Source organism: Selaginella moellendorffii, unplaced genomic scaffold (assembly GCF_000143415.4).
Source record: "Selaginella moellendorffii unplaced genomic scaffold, v1.0 SELMOscaffold_18, whole genome shotgun sequence".
In the NCBI taxonomy this organism is placed as follows: domain Eukaryota; kingdom Viridiplantae; phylum Streptophyta; class Lycopodiopsida; order Selaginellales; family Selaginellaceae; genus Selaginella; species Selaginella moellendorffii.
This window is the reverse complement of record NW_003314279.1, coordinates 1,698,479-1,719,038: the sequence shown is the minus strand read 5'-3', so window position 1 is coordinate 1,719,038 and position 20,560 is coordinate 1,698,479. Positions and strand designations below refer to the sequence as shown.

At 44.1% G+C, this 20,560-nt stretch overlaps 1 non-coding gene and 1 pseudogene across 1 annotated transcript; both read left to right on the top strand.

Annotated features, from left to right (window-relative positions):
• Positions 1 to 20,560, top strand: part of LOC9650357 — a 91,481-nt pseudogene that overhangs the window by 23,708 nt on the left and 47,213 nt on the right.
• TRNAT-AGU lies at positions 5,178 to 5,251 on the top strand. Its single transcript has one exon. It is a non-coding gene; the product is annotated as a tRNA-Thr (tRNA).

Below are 20,560 nucleotides of genomic sequence, written 5' to 3'. Positions count from 1 at the left end.
GTACACGCCTTTTGATGGAATGGATCATGTAAAAGCAATTTGGGCTTCCTATGTCTAAATGGAGTTTACTTCAATAACACATTAATGTAAAACATAATTATAAATGGGGAAATAAAATTTTAAAAACTATGTTTGTGAGGAAAAGAGAATGTTAACCCAAAAACCCTAGTTTATATACAAAAGCAAAGTGGTCCGGATTAAAACCAATCTGATGGCTATTAAAATCTTATTATGTTAATATTAATATATAGCATTATAGCTATACACTTGGACCTCATATATTTAAATAACTTAATGAAATGAAAAAAAAATTATTTCCCCATTTAAGAGAGAGAGAGAGAGAGAGAGAGAGAGAGAGAGAGAGAGAGAGAGAGAGAGAGAGAGAGAGAGAGAGAGAGAGAGAGAGAGAGAGAGAGAGAGAGAGTGTGGGCATGTGGTCCACCTCGAGAAATCTCGACACAATCCTGCACGACCATTTGGCAAAAACTCTATCATAATGGAAATATAGCTCTAGAGCCCATAGATTAGAAGAATACAAATTAAAAGGAAAGGATTTTACCATGTGGTCAAGTATAAAATTTTGCTTTAAGGAAATTCTTACAGCCTTCTTGGAGAGGTAAATTTCACTCCTGCCAGGGTCAAATTCGCTTTCAAGATTATTTCGTTTCTGCAAAGGGCATGCGATTGAAATTTTCTAACTAGTTCCAGTAGAACGTGTCTGTATTTCTCATCCATGAAGCCGCTGCCGAGGGCAAGGGTAGCAGAGACAGTTCCATCATGAATTTCTGGAATGTCCTCACTTCTGATCTGCAACCCGTTCCAGAACATGCAATCTGGAGCATTCCAACCTTCCTTATGTTGGATTCTCATTGTCTTGTTAGAAAATGCAAGTTTAAATCAATGTGCAAGACAAATCAGGGGATGTGCCGGTTTTATCAGGATTTTTTTGGTCTACAAAGAAGATCAGATCAAATTGGTGCTTCAACAGGTGCGTGAGAACAAACGATTTGACTAGTTCATCACTGCTTTTGACCCGTTTTCTCCTCTGCAGATCCTTGGCGTATCAGCACACTGAGCAAGAATTGTTTGAGCAGTACTGGTGGGGGCGACAATATAGGCAAAGTCTGGTAAGAACATTATGAATCTCTTGCATCAAACACTGTCACCTCTCAATATCATTGCTACCAAAATCCATGGACCAGAACCTCCTCCAGATCAACAACGACAACAAGCAACCCAGCAAGAGATGATAAAGTTTTTTTTCTCTGTTTTTTATTTTATTTTTCATTTTTAGAATAAAATAAAGCTGCTTAGTACATAAACTTGAAAAATTATATCGATACAATGTTAGTGCGGAGGCCCTCCAAGGGTAATAAGGTCCAAGAGTGACCAGAGGTTTAAATTCAGTATTGACATGATATAACAAAAATTTATTTTCAAACAACAAATACAAGAATTAAAATTTAAGACCACCTTAGCCATGAAAATGTCGCTCTGTCAGATGATGGCATTCCAAGATACACATTTCTCACATGCATCTTCTGAAACTGTTCTATATGGAGTCTAAAACGCCCCTCAAAGTACCTATTCAGCGAGTAGATCGATATACTGTTGTCCAGGCTGCAAATGCCCATTCCAGGCAAGCGGTACGAGCATGCCATTCCCTGAAACAACACTCAGCTGCTGAATTCTGGCAAAGCACTGCCACGCATGTTGAATGCTGCCACTCTGTCCATACATCTTTGTTGGATTGTGGAACTATGGACACTAGACAAATGAATATTCTACATTCAATTCATAAGAAGCACATAGAATATAACAAACCAGCTCCTCTTTATTTACGTATGTGAATCGATGTCAGAGGAGCATAAGCTTACATGATTCCATAGATAGACATTGGGTTGAAGCCCACAGGCACAACAGCAGCACTGAAGATCTGAGAGTTCACCATGAAAGTAGCGTTTGTTGTCACGGGGGTCATAGCCAATGAAGACAGGTAGGTTGGAATTGAGGTTGACTATCTTGGAGCCGTTCTGTGACTGACGTTGATTCAAGTTTAGAATCAACGTAGATAGACCCAACAGTGCCATTTCGGACTGCAGCAACATGGTGCCAAGTTCCATCAGTGACTGGCACTGTTCCCTTAATGCTGAACTGGTATTCCCCATTGTACACCGTAAACCATAGATTGCCATTGAGGATCCATAGCCACCACTCACCATAGATTTGATCAGAGCGTTGCTGGATGACGCACAGTTCCTGCTTCATGCGGGGTGGGACCTTCACCCAAGCATGAACAGCAAAATCAGTCTGCCCAGAGAGAGAGGGCGTGGTGCCCATGAAAATGTATGTTGCACCATCAAACACAATACCATCAGTTGTGTGAGCAAGTTGGGACCCGGCCTGCTTCACAAGCCCAGTTGCCTTGTTCCCAGACGAGTCTGCGACCAGGTAGCCTATCTTCTCATTCAGCTTCCACCATGCAAACAGTGACTTAGAGATGCCCACATCCTCATCTGATGTCGAAGAAATGGAATTCGAAGCAGAAGAACAGCAAGAGCAAAGTAGAAAGAGAGACGGGAAGCCATTGTGTTATGATTTTCACTTGCTGCTGCATTCTTATATATCCTTCTTGTGGCCACGTACTTACGGAGAACTCCAGAATGCCTTAATGCATTAATTAACAAGGAAAATCTGAAAATTTAGAACAAACAACAGTTCGTACATAGACCCTGTGGAGCGCGTGGGAAGGTGTAACAATCTATGGTACATAATATTGAATGTCTCAAGACTTTAGGAATTGCCTTAATTAACATGAGACGTGAATATCTAGGATCACTGTCGAAGTTTTCTAAAGGTTTCCACTTTCAAACTGACCAATGTGCCTCACCAATACACCAATTCGCCACTCCCAATTTCAATTCCCAGACCTGGCGTAGGTCGCGTAGCATGGTAGGCTTCAAACCAACCGTTTTGAACTGTGAATTCCAAGACAACGATTTCACTGTCAACCCAAGAAAATGTTCACACCTTAAATCTTGGTCCCCGAACAAACCCTAAAGAGGGTTGTGTACAATGGCGGAGCAATGGAGGAGCGATGCGCCATTCTCACAGAATCATCACGGAGCCGCATTCGCAAGCTGGAGTGGTAAGTAAGTCATAGATGCTACTGTGAGGAAATGATCGCCTTTGGTAATGCCCTCGGCACTCACTTTATTCTTGTAGGACTTGTCGAGCTGCATTATGCTCCAACGCACCAAGAGCATTCTGATTTGTTTTCCTGCATGATGGTCGGCCTACAAATCCCGCTGTGGAATGCTGTAGGAAATGGGTGTAGAGGTGCTGTGCCTGTGCCTTCTGCTGCTAATTCTTCGTATTTCATGTGCAGAAGATGAGTATCAGGTGAGGTTGTCGTTGGAGATTTAAGTTGTTGAGCTGATTTGAATATGTATCGTGCTTATGAACAGAAACCAAGTCTCGGATCACCAATTAACAACGAGTGGTTTGCCAGCCTTACAAAGTCATGTTCTTTTGAATGCTGATCATATGGAGCCCCAATGATTGTGAATTGTAGTTGTGGTTATCGGGAATGCAAAATGTTGAGACTGGGTGGTAGTAGTAGGTGGTGTCGAGTTGATCAAATGGATCAATCAAGCTGTAGACCTCTGTCTATATCTGTTTTGATGATGACAATGGACTTCGGAACAAGTTGCTACAAACGACATATGGAGTGATAGTGATAATAGTTTGTGACCACACCACCCCATGCTATCATTGTACGGCCGGGCTGCGACGTCCCCCATGCAGGAACGCCACGGCAGACTTCTGGATGAAGGATAAGGAGGAACACTGAGTCTGACCTGCCAGCCACAATGCAAAACGTGCATCTCGTGCAGCTCAGAGCCAGATGCCTGCCACATAGGCATTGACCACAGCTGCCACGTGGAATATTTCTAGAGGTCCGCTATAGTGAATTTGTCACCATTTTACAAACCCTGCAAACCAGAAAAAGTATACATTTTATAGAAAGCAGGTATATTATTTAGTGAACCTAAACCACATGAAACACTCAAACAACACTCAAACACGTTGTCGCTGTTTCTTTTTCTATAAAAAATAAAAAATAAAAAATAAAAAATTCAAAAATTAATTTGACTTGGCTTTAGTGTTAATAAAAGAATGGTTGATCTGAGTGAATTTGGCTGACTGGTTGCTAACTATGAATTGTGTTCGCAATCCAATCATCATATGGTACTGGTAAAAGTTTCAATTAATGAAATGACTTTTGAGAATTGATATTCTTATGATTGTTATTGAGTGAAGTTTTAAAAGTATTTTCTTATGTTACATACAATCAGTCAAAGATGTCTAGATTGGAAAAGCACCCATAGAACAGTCGCGTGCAACAATGATCTGAACCGCAACAACAATCTCCATAAAAAATATATCGCCCCTCACCACCAGAGTAGTCAAATGTCAACTCTTCGCTGGCTGCAATATCTTTCGCGGCAAACATTGTTATGTGCCTCAACCTTCCATCATGGTGACCATAAGACACACACTCAATGTGGACGTTGCCACCATCACAACTATGGTTGACGAACCTGGCCACGTTGCCGTACTTTTCTGCATCTATCACAAGTTCTGGTCCAATTGCAAACTTGTAAGTGGAAGGCGAGCCCTTGTCTTCAAGCACCTCACCCACATATTCGCATACGAAACTGCCTCTGGAAATGGCTTCTTCTGCGTGGAGGCCCAGGCCTTTGCCCTCTGTCCTGAAAATCGCAAGTTTTTTCTGTATCCCCCTTTGAGAGCTCTTGTTGCAGCACTTCGATGAGCAGCTGCACCATGGTCCACATTCGTACACGATTGAACAAGGCTTGCCAAACGTCCTGAATGATGCGATGGTCTTCTGAACACAGTCACATGTGTCCGAACAATCGTTTTTGCAGCTACAACCTTCACCGCCTGCGTTCAGCATAGGCAGCTCAATGTGCTTGTTACAAACGGTGTAAATGAAGTCAGTCACAAAGTTGTTTGGGAACGAGACGAGTGGCTCTAACAAAGAATGAGTATTTTGCGCATTTTCTGCAAGGAAAATAGGGTTACCGTGGTCCTTTCTCCGGAATGATTAATTTTTGACTTAATGAACAGATTATTGTTTGTCCTTTTCATAAGCTTTCATAGTTCAGTTGGTTAGAGCATCCGTTTAGTAAGCGGGAGGTCTTGAGTTCAACTCTCAATGAAAGCATGACTGCATTTAGGAATTCGGTCAAACACAATAGCCCTTTAAATGCTTCCAGGATCAACACACATGTAAAAAACAAAAAACAAGGTAACGCAGCCAGTTAGACCACTATTGCCAGGGATCACAGTCTGACTCCACACTCAAGCTCGACCAGGACGCATTCAGAAATCTTGGAAAGTAGCGCGTACCGTACGCAATTGCATAGTCTGGCCGGAGTTGAATGGCTCGCAAGTAGGACTCCTGAGCTTTACCAAGATTCTAAAAAACCACAATCTTTAGATCGCTTACTAGGAACATGCCACATAACTTACTTTCAAGGCGTTCCCAAGATTCAAATGAGCGTTCGCAAAGTTTGGCTTTAATCGAATAGCCTCCTGCATGGATAAAAATTCAGAAAACATAAACTTTGCGTTTTCCAACCTGATAATAAGCAAGAGCTCTTTTGTAGTCCCCTGCTTCCATCAACAGGCCAGCAAGATTTGACCACGCAATAGCAAAAGTCGGCTGTATTCGGAAGCCATTAAGCGGTAACCAATGGCAGGCCGAAGTACGGCCGGCCGTAAGAATTACTGTAAAAAGGACTTTTGAGCATTTAGTTTTTACCCCACGCAAAGAAGTCGTCAATTTCATGACCGACCGACCTACCCCCGCGAACGTCTTGCTCCCGTCAAGTGAAAGGCAATAAAATCGATTAGCCACTAATCAATGTTATCTTTTTCTTATCATAGATCAACAATGTGATGGATTCGATTTCTCTGATTCCTTGTGCAACAATTCTTCGTGTTTGGTGGTGAAGCCAATTAAAAGAATAAATGGTGATACCCCAAAATTTGAAAATCAATACAAAATGTTTGCGCTCCCAACTGAATCAAGGGGCAGCATCTCCCAAATGTCTTGTGGGAGGTCAGCTTGACTTGTATAAAGAGCTAACAGTGTGTCAAAGGCTTGTTTGGTGTTCTAGTTTGTGATGCCATTGTCTGGGTCAGTGCACAAGAGGAAAGTTGCTGCACATCAAGACTATCAAAGTAGCATAATAGAGAGATAAATAGAATTTCGCATAAGTGGATCTAAACATTCTTCCATTCACCTGTGACTGGAATCTATGCGTGGGCTGTAACACAAATCTTCGTGCTTCTTGTCTTGTGTACATGTCTTTCTGTCCTGCTCTCCAGTATAGAAACACAGAAATTATGATTTGCATTAGGGCAGATTGACTTGAATAGTAGATAAACAGTAGGCGTGTAATGATTGAATGTTGCAAGGATTCAGCTTATGTTTGAGCATATTCTAAGAATGTTCTCTTTTATGGTTGAGATTAAATCTTCTCAAGTAATCAATGGGTATTTGAATTGGAATTGAATTGAATATCTTAAACAAACTTTTTATGCACAAACCCTAGTCACATAGAGAGGCACCCTCCTCTTCCATCAATCGCATGCCCTGGCACAGCATCATTTCTTGATGCTGAGTTATGTGGATAATGGGAGATCACTCTAGAAATTCATAGTTTTGTCCCTGCAATTAAGTGTGTGGCAATGTGATTGATCCAGGGTTGACGATGAGGAGTGAGGATGATTTTATGGTGACAAGCTTGATTGACATGTTGAAGAGCTTTTGGATGTCTAGACTAGTTTTTTTTTTGTTTTGTTGAGATCACAAGCAAACCATAGAGCACTGATTCTATGAGTTTTTTTTTTTGTCTTCTTTTTTTTGCTTTTAGATCATAGCCAATGATCCAAACATCCTACTCATGGAGCTCATGGAACACTTAGGTAGTGACTTTTTTTTAATCTCTCCTCTCTTTTACCAAGTTGTTCAGTTTGCATATGGATCAAGAGGCTCTAATAGAAGCCTTGGATGTCCTCAATGCCAAGTGCTTAATTGGCAAATCCAATGATCCAATTCATTTCCTCATTTTGGTATTTTGGTATGTGGTGAACACAAAGAGCATGCATCAAGTTGCTCAGTTTGCATATGGATCAAGAGGCTCTAATAGAAGCCTTGGATGTCCAAGTGGTCAATGCCAAGTGCTTAATTGGCTAATCCAATGATCCAATTCATTTCCTCATTTTGGTATTTTGGTATGTGGTGAATACAAAGAGCATGTGTCTACCAGGTCTAGGTTCCCAGCTTGAGTTTGGGGCTCAACTCTGAGCTTAGGGTGCATGACCCTACACTCTGGTGTTGAGCTTGATTAATACATGCAATATTTTATAAATAATTTTAGAAAATTTTTTATCATGCAATTCTAAATTGAATTTTCCAATCTTGAAAAATAAAGTTTCATGAATTTTATTTTGATAATCCATAATTTTTAATTGAATTTTTAATATTTTTAATTTGAATTTTTGAACAAAGGTCCATGCAATTCAAAACATAATTGCACATTTAAATGTGAGTTGCTATTATGAATTCAGAGAGAAAAAAAAATTTTGATAATAGAGATAAAAAGTTTGCCATAAAGTTTTTAGAACAGATGAGAAATGAACTCCTAATGCTTGAACTTTTACTGTTGCTAAGCTTATGTTACCACAATAGAAAAATTAGTAAGAAGAAGAAGAAGAAAATTAATGAGAAAGGTTTCATAAATTAAGGGGATGCATGGAAATCATGAGTTAGTTTTCAAGTATGCCTGTGATATGGATACCTATATTAAACACCACATACAATCTCAAAAATAAACCTAAGGGTGGGGTGGCAGTGGAATTAGGGGAAAGGGGGGATATGGCATCCCTAAAAATTTCTCCCGATGCCTGGAACCTGGTAGAACAAATTAATAAAATAGTACCATATATAGAAATAGTAATCATTACTTGATATGGTCCTTTCCAAGTCCATATCTGATATGGTCCTTTCCACTACGCAAGGAGCTCCTTAGATAAACCACGTACCGTAAGATGGGGAAAACGGACTAACACCAAATCATCCACTTTGTACTCTGCAGGTGGACGATAATGGGAGTTGTAACGCTGTTGTTATCCCACTTGTACGCGGCCTAAGTGTTCGGCAGACTCTGCTCGGACAAATGGAAGAATGCTCGTCAAATATTGATCCCATGACCTAGCATCAGGAGTTCGTGGCAATCGCGAAGGTAAACCCAGCTCTATTGGTAATATTGGATCATGACCATATAAGAGTTTATATGGTGAAGCACCAACAGAACTCTACACCCCTGTGACATAGGCATGCCGAAGAGACGGCAAATAACCATCCCAATCCGAATGCTGAAAGTTCACATACTTCGCAATCATCCCTTTGAATGTCTGAACGAGCCGTTCCACTAGACCGTCTGATTGTGGATGATAAGCACTCATAAAAGTGTGGCGTATCCCCAACCGAGACGTCAAAACATGAAATACCTCAGCCATAAATGCAGGACCATTATCCGAAAGAATCCGCTCTGGACAAGAATGTTGGAACACCACTCGATTGAGGAGAAAGTATCCAACAGCAGTTGCAGAGGCGCTAGCAAGAGCACCAACTTCCACCCAACGAGTTAAGTAGTCAGAAGCAATAATAACATGGTCTTCAGATTGTGAGCGGGTGTTTGTGGATCTTAAAGAGCTATTGTCGACTCCTCCAGTTTTGGCATATCCTGACTACACTCGACCTTTTATTTTACGCGTTGATGCTTCTGATATTGGTCTTGGAGGTGTGTTAATGCAAGAGAGCCCGAGTGTGCCTGGTCAGCGCCATCCCATTGCATATATAAGCTGTACATTACAACCAGCAGAAGTGAACTACTCCACGATAGAGAAGGAGTGTTTAGCGACAGTTTGGGGTCTCAAGAAACTTCATGCATATCTACATGGTTCTTGGACGTTACTTGAAGGTGACCATGCTACCGTTATTTCATTATTGAAGCGGAAGAACTTGGTTGGTCGTACTGCTCGATGGGCTTTAAAGCTTCAGATATATGATTTTGATGTTGTTCATCGCCTAGGGAGTTTTATGGTTAATGCTGATGCCCTTTCTCGAGCTCCTCTTCCTTCTCCACTTTCTTCTCATGTTTCTGATGAGCCTGTTGTTCCAGCATCTGTGGATTTTCTAGACGAGGATTCCGTGCCGTCGGCGGTTGCTGTACTTGATGTTCAGTGTCCACAAGGCGCAGAGCAAGATCTACCTTCTCTTGATGGGTTCGCGAGGCTCAAAAGATTGAGCCGTGGATTCGAAGGCTTCAAGATGCGTTTGAGGATCCTGCATCACTTGCTGATAACTTGCCTTTCCGGCATTTACATTCTCAATATCGTTTTGAAGATGGCCTTCTTTATTTTATGGGGACGGATCCTAATGATCATTTACGACTGGTGGTGCATTTTATCTTTATTCTACGGTTTCTCCATGCCTACCATGATTCTCCTGTTCTAGGTGGGCATATGGGACATCGTCGTGTGACCGAGAAGCTGCGCAGGTCTTTCTATTGGCCAGAGATGCAACGTGATGTTATCCGGTATGTGCGTAGCTGCATTTGGTGCCAAGCTCGTAATACTCCCCCTTGTGCTACGGAAGGACGGTTGGAGTCAATTGCAGTTTCCCGTCCGTTTGAGTTGGTGGCGTTTGATCTTATGGGACCTTTTCCACGGTCGATTGCTGGCAATGAGGACCAGATGAAAGATGACATTGATGACTTCAGCAACGTTTGCAACGCTGCAGTGCGATCAGAAAGATGATCCACAAAACGACCGAGATACTGCACCTTGCCTAGGAAGCACTGCACATCATTCACACACTTTGGAGTAGGGAACTTTAGAACGGCTACGAGTTTGTCAGGATCAACTTGCAAACCCTCATGAGAAATACGGTACCCAAGATAAGTTGTGTCCTTGGACCCAAACACGCACTTCGACCGCTTCAGCTTTAAACCAACATCCCGTAACCGATCCAACACTTTACACACATCACGAACGTGATCTGCCCACGTCCCCTCCGAGTGAATCAAGACATCATTAATGAAGTCAGTAGTCACCTCTGGCATATCACAAAGAACCTCGTCCATCATCCGCTGAAAAGTTGCTGGAGCATTGTTCAAACCAAACGGCATCACCAAGAACTTGTACAAACCAAACAGTGTACGAAAAGAAATCTTAGGAATATCTTCGTCGGCCATCGATACTTGCCAGTACCCAGAAGCAAGATCTAGCTTGGTGAACCAACGACTTTGCCCCAGACGATCCAAGAGATCAGCAGTGTGAGGAAGAGGGTACACATCCGGGATCGTCACTTCATTTAACGGATGATAGTCGATGCAGAAACGAATACTCCCATCAGGATTTGTCACAAGATGAGGTTCACATGCCCAAGGACTCCGTGACTTCTGAATAACACCCTTCTCCAACATCTCCTTCATGTTTGCACGTAAAATCTTGATCTCCTTGGGTGACCAATGACGAACAGGAACCTTGATTGGATGAGCATCCCCGGTTGGAATGGGATGACGTGTGGCAATCTTGGCCCCAGACGATAGGTCAAATTCAAAGAGATCAGAATACTCCTTCATGAGCCGGTCAATAGCTACAACACAAAGATCTTTGGAGGGATCAGAAAAGGGAAGAGCAGAACAAGATGGAAACATAGAAGGAAATAGTGGGGGAACAAAAGTAATAGAAGCAGAAGTAGAAGTAGAGGGACGAAGAAGTACAGAAGTGAGAGGAATAGATGAACCATAAGGAAGTATGAGACAAGGGGGAAAAGCCTCAAAGTCACACTTGGCATGATTGCGCTGCAACCAATCCATACCAAGAATGAGGTCAAAAGCTTGGCTCGGCACTACCCGCAACGACTGCAACTCAAGCTCGAGATCGCCCACACGCACAACCAAGTCCACCTCATCTCGTGCACAGGCATGTGTACGGCCGTTGCTATAAAGAATAAAAACTGGATCCGCCACATGACACAAGTGTAGACGACAACATGTGGCAATAGGTTGAGCAATAGAAGATAAACTCGAACCTGTATCAACCAACACGGAGAGAAGAATAGGAGACCTCTTGTTATAAAAACGAGCTTGGAAAGTAAACACTGGATGAACCGGTGCCGAGTGAACCCCTTGATGATACTCCCGAAAGAAAGATGGAGGGGTCACTAACTTATTCACGCAAGGTCCCTCCATTACTCACGCGACTCCTCGTTTCCTGGATGCACCTCGGTATCCAAACCTTCCACCGCAGCAGCACCAACGGGACGTTGTTGACGCCAAGGTCTCCACCCAGGAAATGGAGGTCGCCAATCCAGAAAGCACCGACATCGCCGATAAGTATGACCAACTTCATCACACGCCCAGCAACGAACATCACGGCCACGACCACGTCCTCGCCCTTGTCCTTGGACTCGAGTAGCAGCAGCATCAACCTCCATAGGAACAGGACCATCACTCATAGGAAGTGGAGCTAAAGGACATGTAGTGAGAAGTGGAAGAGGCGATGTCTCATAACGTTGTGCCAAGCGAAGAGCATCGTCAAGAGTGGCAGGAGCAAGTGCATGCACAAGTCCGACAAGGTCTTGATGAAGTGCTGGCCACAACATTCTTAGCTTGATCTGCTCCAACATATTTGGCTCCGCACGAAGCAAAAGACTTCGGAAACGAACGCCAAATTGCATCACCAGCTCAGATGGCCCTTGGCGAAGACGATGCAATTGTTGGAAGGCATCATCACAATTGTCGGCGTGTCCGAAGGCGTGTTTGAAGACGTCCGGAAGAACACTCCAATCGCCACGAGTGGCTGCGCTCAATCCATTGTACCACTGCAATGCCGTCCCTTAGAGACATGTGGGGAACTCACGCAAACGTCGAGTATTATCCCAAGAATGATATGTGGCAATTATCGTGAAGTGATCAAACTAATGGTACACATCATCCCCAGGATTCCCATGAAAGAACTCCGGCCGAACGCGAGGATTGGCACCAAGAGCAGGAGGAGTTGTACCATGTGCCGTGAACGCTGCCATCAACTGAGTTTGGTTGTTCAATTGCAAGCACATAGCATCAAGCAATTGAACCAACTGCTGCTCTAGAGTCAAAGGAGGAGATTGCGGATCAGCCATGAAGATGAACGCAAAAGAAAGAGCAAAAGAAGAGAAATGAGAAAAAGCTGGAAAGAAATGGTAGATCTAGACAATGCAAAAAGCTAGATTTAAACCAAAATCCTGAAAGGAAAGAACAAAAGAAAGAAATGGAAAAGGCTAGATCTAGACAATGCAAAAGCTAGATCTAAACCGAAATCCTAAATCCAAGCACTCCCCAGGGACAATTAAAGATGCCCCTCAACTCCACCAATGCGAGTGCATGGAATATAGAAAGGAAATACAGAAATGTGCATATCAATTAGCCCAAAAACCCTAGCTTATATACAGTAGTGAGAGGTCTGGATTGAAACCAATCCAACGGGTACCAAAATCCCACTATGCTAATATTAATATATGGCATCGTAGCCGTACACTTGGCCCTTACAATGGCATTTTTAAAGGTTCAGCTAAATCCATTTTAAATAAAATCTCAGTTATATCAAAGCTATCATAACTACCCCCTTTGTCAATATCTGACTTCCAGATAGAAAAATCACAAGGTACTTAGAAGTGATCTCCATTCTCTGATCCTCACTAAATCACGTCTCTTGCAATCGTCACCAAATCACATCTCTCACTACTGCATGGTCACCTGCCTCTCCAGGCTGAGCGTGTTGGGATATATCAAAAAATTTGTGTAACTTTACTCGCAAGCCAAGGAGAACTAAACAATCTGAAGTATACTTGCACTTTGAGTTGATGTTGTCCAAGCCTGATCAAGCCCGCACAAAAGGCCAGTCAGTCATTCCAAAAATTATTGAGAAAAACAGTATCATTCCACTAGTGATTCCTGACTCAACCTTGAATGCACAAATGATAGACAGTATCTACAAAGAAAGTTTAACATCATGCAAACGCTCACTGAATTTGCACCATGAAGCTCTAAGAATAAAGTGTTATCTAGAGCATACCGACCATCCAGCCAAAGGGTGACATGAGCTATTGCTAGTGTAACGATGATAAACGGAGTCCATGGCGGGAGTTTGTGTTTGCAATGAGTTATGCTGCCAGTCATGCTCCAGGCCGCCTCTTACTGTCTCAAACTCTCTTCGAATCTTTACTCTTTCTAAGTCCTGCAGCATTGAGATGATCAGAAAACCTCACGTCATTGCTAAGCGTTCGATTGGTTTGGGCTCAAGATGGATCGCCCGGCGGGGGCGTGGTTTTCGATGTCATGCCCGACGGGACAGTCTCTTGTACTGTGTCTGAGCTCAAGTGGAAGGTTCCACTGGAGCGTGGCCATTGCTCGTGTTCTTAGCGCTCCTGTGCCAGACGCCTTCTTGTCATCGCCACTGACTACTTCAGGCGCCAGCGACAAGATTGTAGTTGGCAGCAGCAATCGCGCCCAGAATCACGATTGCTCTTCTCCACCCTTCTTTGCTCCTCCACTGTAACCAGGCTTGCCGAGGTGAGCTTTTCTCCTTTCTATTTTTTCCTTTTCCTGGAAGCAGATTCTAACTCTCCCTTGCAGCTCGATCAATTGACTTTCCAAGCCAGTAAAGTAATGGCATCAGAAGTTGGAAGTATGCATTTCTTCCCTTTCTCCTGTGCTAGCTTTCAAGATTAACTCTTTTTTTTTCACTCTTTTCAGATGTTGTGAGCATCGCAAAACGGATTCCCTCCACCCCCACATCTACGTGCCTTATAGACGCCGCTTCTCTGTTCGACGTGAGCGACCCAGTGAGTAGCCTCTTTTTCACCTGGCTGCTGCTTCAGCTCCAAAGCATCAAGCAGCCCTTCGAGTGGCTTGACGCTTTGAAAGCTCAAGCCATAGCCGGCGGTGGCAGGCAGCATGACAAGCTCATGCTCTTGCTCTACACACTTACGCTAGTAGCCTCGTGCCGCTTAGTTTGAAGTGGATCAAGTGGTGCAACGATCTTTTCCATGAGCTCCCGTGGATAGAGTGGAAGTCTGTGGACGTCAGCTTTGGTGTTCAGCAGATATTGGAGGTAAGTCGTCCAAACGAAAACGATGGTGCTGTTTCTAATCGAAAAGTCTCGCTTGTTTTTTTTTTGTCCAGGAGCTCATGGCTGCTGGAGAACACAAATCATGGGACACAAGCATTTGCAAGCATCTCAACCACTGGGTTTCCATGCACTTGTCATCCCACCGCAATTCTCACAATGCTGGTTTTATCACAGTGGATGCAAGCGTGTTGGTTGGCCAGCTTCTGTATGGCTGGATGCTGACAAGGAAAGGACAGAGCGACCATGCCATGCTCCTGGAACTTTGCTCCACGACCAAGAAGTCCACGCCTAGTCTCTAGGAGCGGAATCCAGCAAGGAACGGGATCGGCTCCTCCACGCCACTGCCACTGTCTTTGGCAAGGAATTCAGCAGCAACTTTGTGATACTGTGCGAGAATGCACAGTGGAAGGAATCTGGCATGACCCGTTTCTCAGTGAGAACACTGAGAGCTTGGAAGGGACAGTTTTATATCAGCAAACTTTCCATGTAATGGTATAATAAGTTTAGAAAAGTAATCTTTAGAAAGTATCTATGGAAGGGTCACAAAATTGGGTTGTGGATAGAGGAGGGAAGATTCAAGTGGAGTTAGTTTAACTAGAAAAGGCCAGTGTGAAGATTAATCATATGAAGAAGAGTGTATACATCTAGGATAGTCATCTCATTTAATAAACAATAGTCTATACAAAAGTAAATACTCTTATTAAGTTTTGTCATAAAATGAGGTTCATAAAGGATTTTAAGATTTTTAAATAACACCCTTTTCTAACATTTTTTTAATATTTGTAAAATCTTAATCTCCTTTGGTGACCAACACTGAACAAGAATATTAATTAGATGAGTATCCTTAATTGGAATAGGATTATGTGTTACAATATATAACAAGTCAAAGTCTAAAATATCAATATACTCCTTGAGTTGATCCACTGTGCAACACAAACTATCTGAGGGATCTAGAGAGGGAATAAAGGAGCATGATGGAAACACAATAAGAAGTAATGAAGAAATAAAAATGATGGAAACAAAGGTAGAAGAAGAGGGACAAAAGAGAACATGGTATTTGTGAAAGTTCCATACTTGATGACATCATGCTGAGAATCGAAGTTGAAACATAATGAAACCTGAAGCCATACAACTCTACAATGCCATGTCGAAGCAATTGAGTAGTGACTCTAGGGTGATATGGAGCTACTGTAGACTGAAGAAAACTTCCCTGAGTGTCAAGGAAGCTATACAAAGACTCTTGAGTGTGGCCAAAGTAAAAAACAGAGATTGGAGCAGTGTTTCTACAACCTTTGAGGGCTGCACCACCTTCTACTCCCTAACTAGCATGCACCATGTCCAAATGGTGCTACAAGGGTCTTAAATCCTTGTGTGACGGTCCTTGTTGGTGAGGAAAAGGACTTGGAGTTGAGATAGTGGATTGAGTAGTTGCAAGAGTGTTGTCTATCAAGCTTGTAGGGATCCATGATAAAGTACATGGATCTGTGAGTGTGTCTTGGAAAGGCAAAGTTAGTAGAGAAGAGCAAACAGCATGATGCAGGTCTAAATAAAAGACATTGAGTAGTCGGGATCTCCTTAACAAGGGAAACTGCCACATTTTAAAACTTGTAAGATCCAAGGTGTTCAAGTGCTTTGACTGGAGGAGATTGTGCTGCTGATGTCTTTGAGTTTCCTAGAGTCTCTTGATCACTGAAAGTCATCGCCATGACTGTTGGAATGCTAGAAAATGTCGTCACTCCCATCTGGCACATCATCACTTGCTATTTTCACATTATCCCTAGCTCCAAGCTTGACTAGAAACTTAGCTGCTGCTATTGACCCAAGAAGCTTGGTCCTCAAATAAAGAGGCCAAGGAGTTGGTTGCTGTTGGTGGCACTTGGGAAAGATAACCACCTTTTGTGAACATATGCTGCAGAATGGAGCAAGGAGAAGAGCATATAGTTGATATATGGCTGGATAAGAGCCTCTTGAATACCTCTCGAACCACTGGAAGTGCCTATGCCTTAAGAAAAGAAGCAAGTTCTAATTGTGATGGGGATTGTATAGCACTAGTGAAAATGGCCATGGATGGTTCAGTAGTAGCATTGAATGTAGAAAAAGTGTGGATGCTGAATACCCCCATTTCTGGCAGTGATGGATCATTGAGGAGCTCGAGGAAGACAATAGCAAGCTTGACTGGAAATGTTGGACGTCATGGAGACTTGGAAGAAGTAGCAATAGGAGTAGGGGTTGGAGTTGGAGTTGTCTTCTGTAAGGAGTGGCTATGAGTGTTATACAGTTTGGTAGTCTTGATATGATCACTGATTTGCATCATTCCCTTATTTTAGTATGTCTTAGCATCTATTTGGAGGTGCCATATGCATCCCAAGAAGATAAGATTGGTGAGGGAGTGGGAGTTTACTGTGAGACACAAATCCCTAAGCCCCAAAAGTGGAGCCGAAAGGGTGCCACGTGGTAGTGGCCGAAGCAAAAGCCAAACGAGCATAACACGTTTGGACTAAAAGGCTCCGACTTGAAAGGTTGAGAGTGGGAGTGGAACTCCTAATGGAGTGCTCAAAGAATGAGCATGAAGCGAGCAATAAGCGAGGCTCCAAAAAGGGACCCAAAAGGACCAACACATGACACGTGGAAGTGTCCGAGAAAAAGTCCGAGATGGACCCGAGTTGGAGTCCGAGGTGGAGTCCGAGATGGACCCAAAATGGAGTCCGAGATGGAGTCCGAGATGGACCCGAGATGGAATCCGAGATGGAGTCCGAGATGGACCCAAGATGGAGTCCGAGATGGAGTCCGAGATGGAGTTCGAGATGGACCCGAGATGGAATCTGAGATGGAGTCCGAGAAGGACCCGAGATGGAGTTCGAGGTCGAGACCAAGACCGGGACTGAGACCGGGACCGAGACCGAGACCGAGACCGGGACCGAGACCAAGACTGGGACCGAGGCCGTGACCGAGGCCGAGGCCGAGACTGAGCCCGAGTCCGAGTCTGAGTCCGAGTCCGAGTCCGAGTCCAAGTCTGAGTCCGAGTCCGAGTCCGAGTTCGAGTCTGAGAGGGTGAAAGCCCAAAGCATTCGTCTCCCAGACCCTGGGGGGTTTGGTGAGCTCCAAAAGTATAGTAAGGGGGAGGACTGCAGTGGAGCCAATTTGGCCAGGAAAGGCCAATTTGGCCCAGGTAGGCTAGACCCAGTGTTGAGTGATGAACTGACCACTGGGAAGTCCAAAACTAGAGTGAATACAGACCGACAAGCAGGGTAGCTTGGTGAAGTGTTCAAGAGCCGGCTCTAGTTCCCCCGGGAGATCGACTGGCCGATGCTCCCAGTCCAAGTGTGGGTGGCACTACCTACTTGGATACCTGGTGTGGCTTAATGGAACCTCGCTCTAAGCCCATGGCTAGAGCACCCAAAGGCGGAAGGCGGGGAGAGTAACCACGAGGCTTGCGTAGGGACCGAGATGGAGTCTGAAGTCGAGACCGAGACCGAGACCGGGACCGAGACCGAGACAGAGACCGGGACTGAGACCGAGACTGGGACCGGGACCAGGACTGGGACCGAGACCGAGACCGAGACCGAGTCTGAGTCCGAGTCCGAGTCTGAGAGGGTGAAAGCCCAAAGCGTTCATTTCCCAGACCCTAGGGGGTTTGGTGAGCTCCAAAAGTATAGTAAGGGGGAGGACTGCAGTGGAGTTAGGCTAGTTAAGAAAGGCTAGTTTGGCCTAGGAAGGCTGTACCCAGTGTTGGGTGATAAGCTGCCCACTGGGAAGTCCAACACTAAAGTGAACACGGACCGACAAGCGGGGTAGCTTGGTGAAATGTTCAAGAGCCGGCTCTAGTTCCCCCGGGAGATCGACTGGCCGATGCTCCCAGTCCAAGTGTGGGTGGCACTACCTACTTGGATACCTAGCGTGGCTCAACAGAACCTCGCTCTAAACCGATGGCTAGAGCACCCAAAGGCGGAAGGTGGGGAGAGTACCCATGAGGCCCGCGTAGGGCCACGGTGTTCCGAAATGTTGTCCCAAAGGCCCAGACTGTGGAAAGGAAGAGGAATAGTCCTTTGGTGTAGTGACCAAGGATATAGTCATGCGGTGAGGAAGTCCCAGAGGACCGTGGGACTTAGTGGTCGGGCCTATGGGCCCTGATCCAGTAGCAGTATTGGCGAACACGGCCAAAGACAGAAAGGGACTTGGTGGGGACCAGAAAGGAGATATTGGGGAAGGCTATTCCCCATGTCTGCGGGCATCCTAAGGATGCTAAAGAGTGGATCTGGGATGACCACTCATGGACGGATGGCCCAGTCTTGGAGTGACGGGATTGCAATACAGGAGGTGTGGGACCACCAATATGACCAAGGTGATTAGGCATAGCCTAGCGTAACAGGCTGGTATGTTGGTGGTGCCTTGGGGTGTCGGTCATGGGACCGGTCACATGGAGCATTGGGACTAAGTGCAAAGGTTGAGTGGCATGGATGCCATTCTCGGGGCTAGCAAACCCCAAGTCCTGAGTGGGACTTATGGAGGTTGTGAATGAAACTCCTTCAAGTGGTTGGAGATGTGGTTAAGTGATTAAAGTAGAATGGAAAAATGTAGTCACTTACAGTTTGGTATCGGAGCTATTCCTTAGTCCGACTCTTGTTGGTGGCCAAGTATATCACCACTTGTATTGGAATTGGAAGGTCCTAGGTATGGACCTATCCTCAAGGAGTAGCATGTCGAGAGGACATGGCTCTCCACTCAAGTTCATGCGTGAACTTGTGCATGATGTGGTGGATGGAAAAGGGCCAGTAAGGGAACGACTTTGGGATCTTGGGAATAGAATGAGGGTTTCCTCAGAGAGTTGAGGATGTGATCCAGATGAGCGTTTGACGCAGCAAACGGGCTAATGTAGTTATGGTAAACAACTATAGTTGGGATCACGGGAAAGATGCAAACTCCAAGATGATAATGGAGTCAAAAGATTACCCTCATATAGTTAAAGTTGGTGCTCATAAATTTAAAACCGGAATTAATAACCGTGGAAGGTCAAATATGGAAGAGGACACAAGTCTTTGAAATGGTACCTAGGGCTACCTTTAATAAATGGTGGAACAACCCAAGGAGTTGGGGGTGTACTTAGAGGATGAGTTGGTATTTTCATCACATGGACAAGTGGTCGTAAGGGGCAAAAGGTTGCCCAAGAGAACAAATCTGTAGTTCCAGCGTCTTCTCGACTTTCAATTAGACACTTTCCATAAATAGTATTTGGGACTAAAATGAGACTAACACAAAAGACATGATAACAAGGGTGTTTAGCAAACATGGTAGACTAGTCTTAATATGAATGCATTTATGGCAAAGAGGATACTAAGTGTCGGAGTAACACTTGCAAAGATGGTCCTTATGAGTAAGACTTGAATACAAGAAGTTGTATTCCAATGAGCTGGCACCTCAAAGGTGGGACCTCATGGGTCGTCGAATGACAAAGTCCAAAAAGCTGAAGGACTCAAATAGAGTCAAGGAATAATCCTGAAGGATTGATGGAAGCATTTGGACTGAGGTGTGTTGTACCTCACGAATGATGGAGGGGGATTATAGGATCCAAGGATGAGAACAGAGGGTATCTCATCGATGGCAAAATGTGCCATGCTAAAGTCTTGGGAAAGGTGTTCCTAGAAAAAGCAACTTTGGTGTAGAGTTGTGTGCGAACACTATGATGTAGTGCTAACGGATAGTAAGCATGAGAAACGACTGAGTTGGTCTTGGCAAAGACCTAGACACAAGTGCAAAGTGTCATAAAGGCAGACGCATGGAGCCGATGGTGTGGAGACACCAAATGGGCCAATGTGTGATGCCTTGAGGTTATGTTGATGGGTTCATGAGAACCCCTTGCCAAAGGAATCCCAATGGAAATGGGAATGGCATAGCCTATGCTGGAAGGCATGTGGTTGGAGTGTGGTGACCCAAATAATGATGGAGGTGTGGAAGCACCAAGCAATGAGTTGTAGGACTTGACAACTATGGGGCAACTAAGCAAGAGGTGCAGGTAATTGGTTAAACAAGTAGAAGGTAGTTACCCAAGACTTCTTAATGGCATAAAGAAGTTAAATATACCCATATCAGGGATAAGTTGCTTATGTTGCAATATAGTAAATCAATGTTGTAAAAGTAAATGTTCATTGTCAAAGAGGCCATCATTGGGACACCCAAACACTCTAAAACACCAAAAGGTGGTGGTTAGTGTCATGAGGGCAATAGATAAGGCCCAACGGACTATGTCTCTAGTAAATGATGGATAGGAGATGCCATTCAAACATCC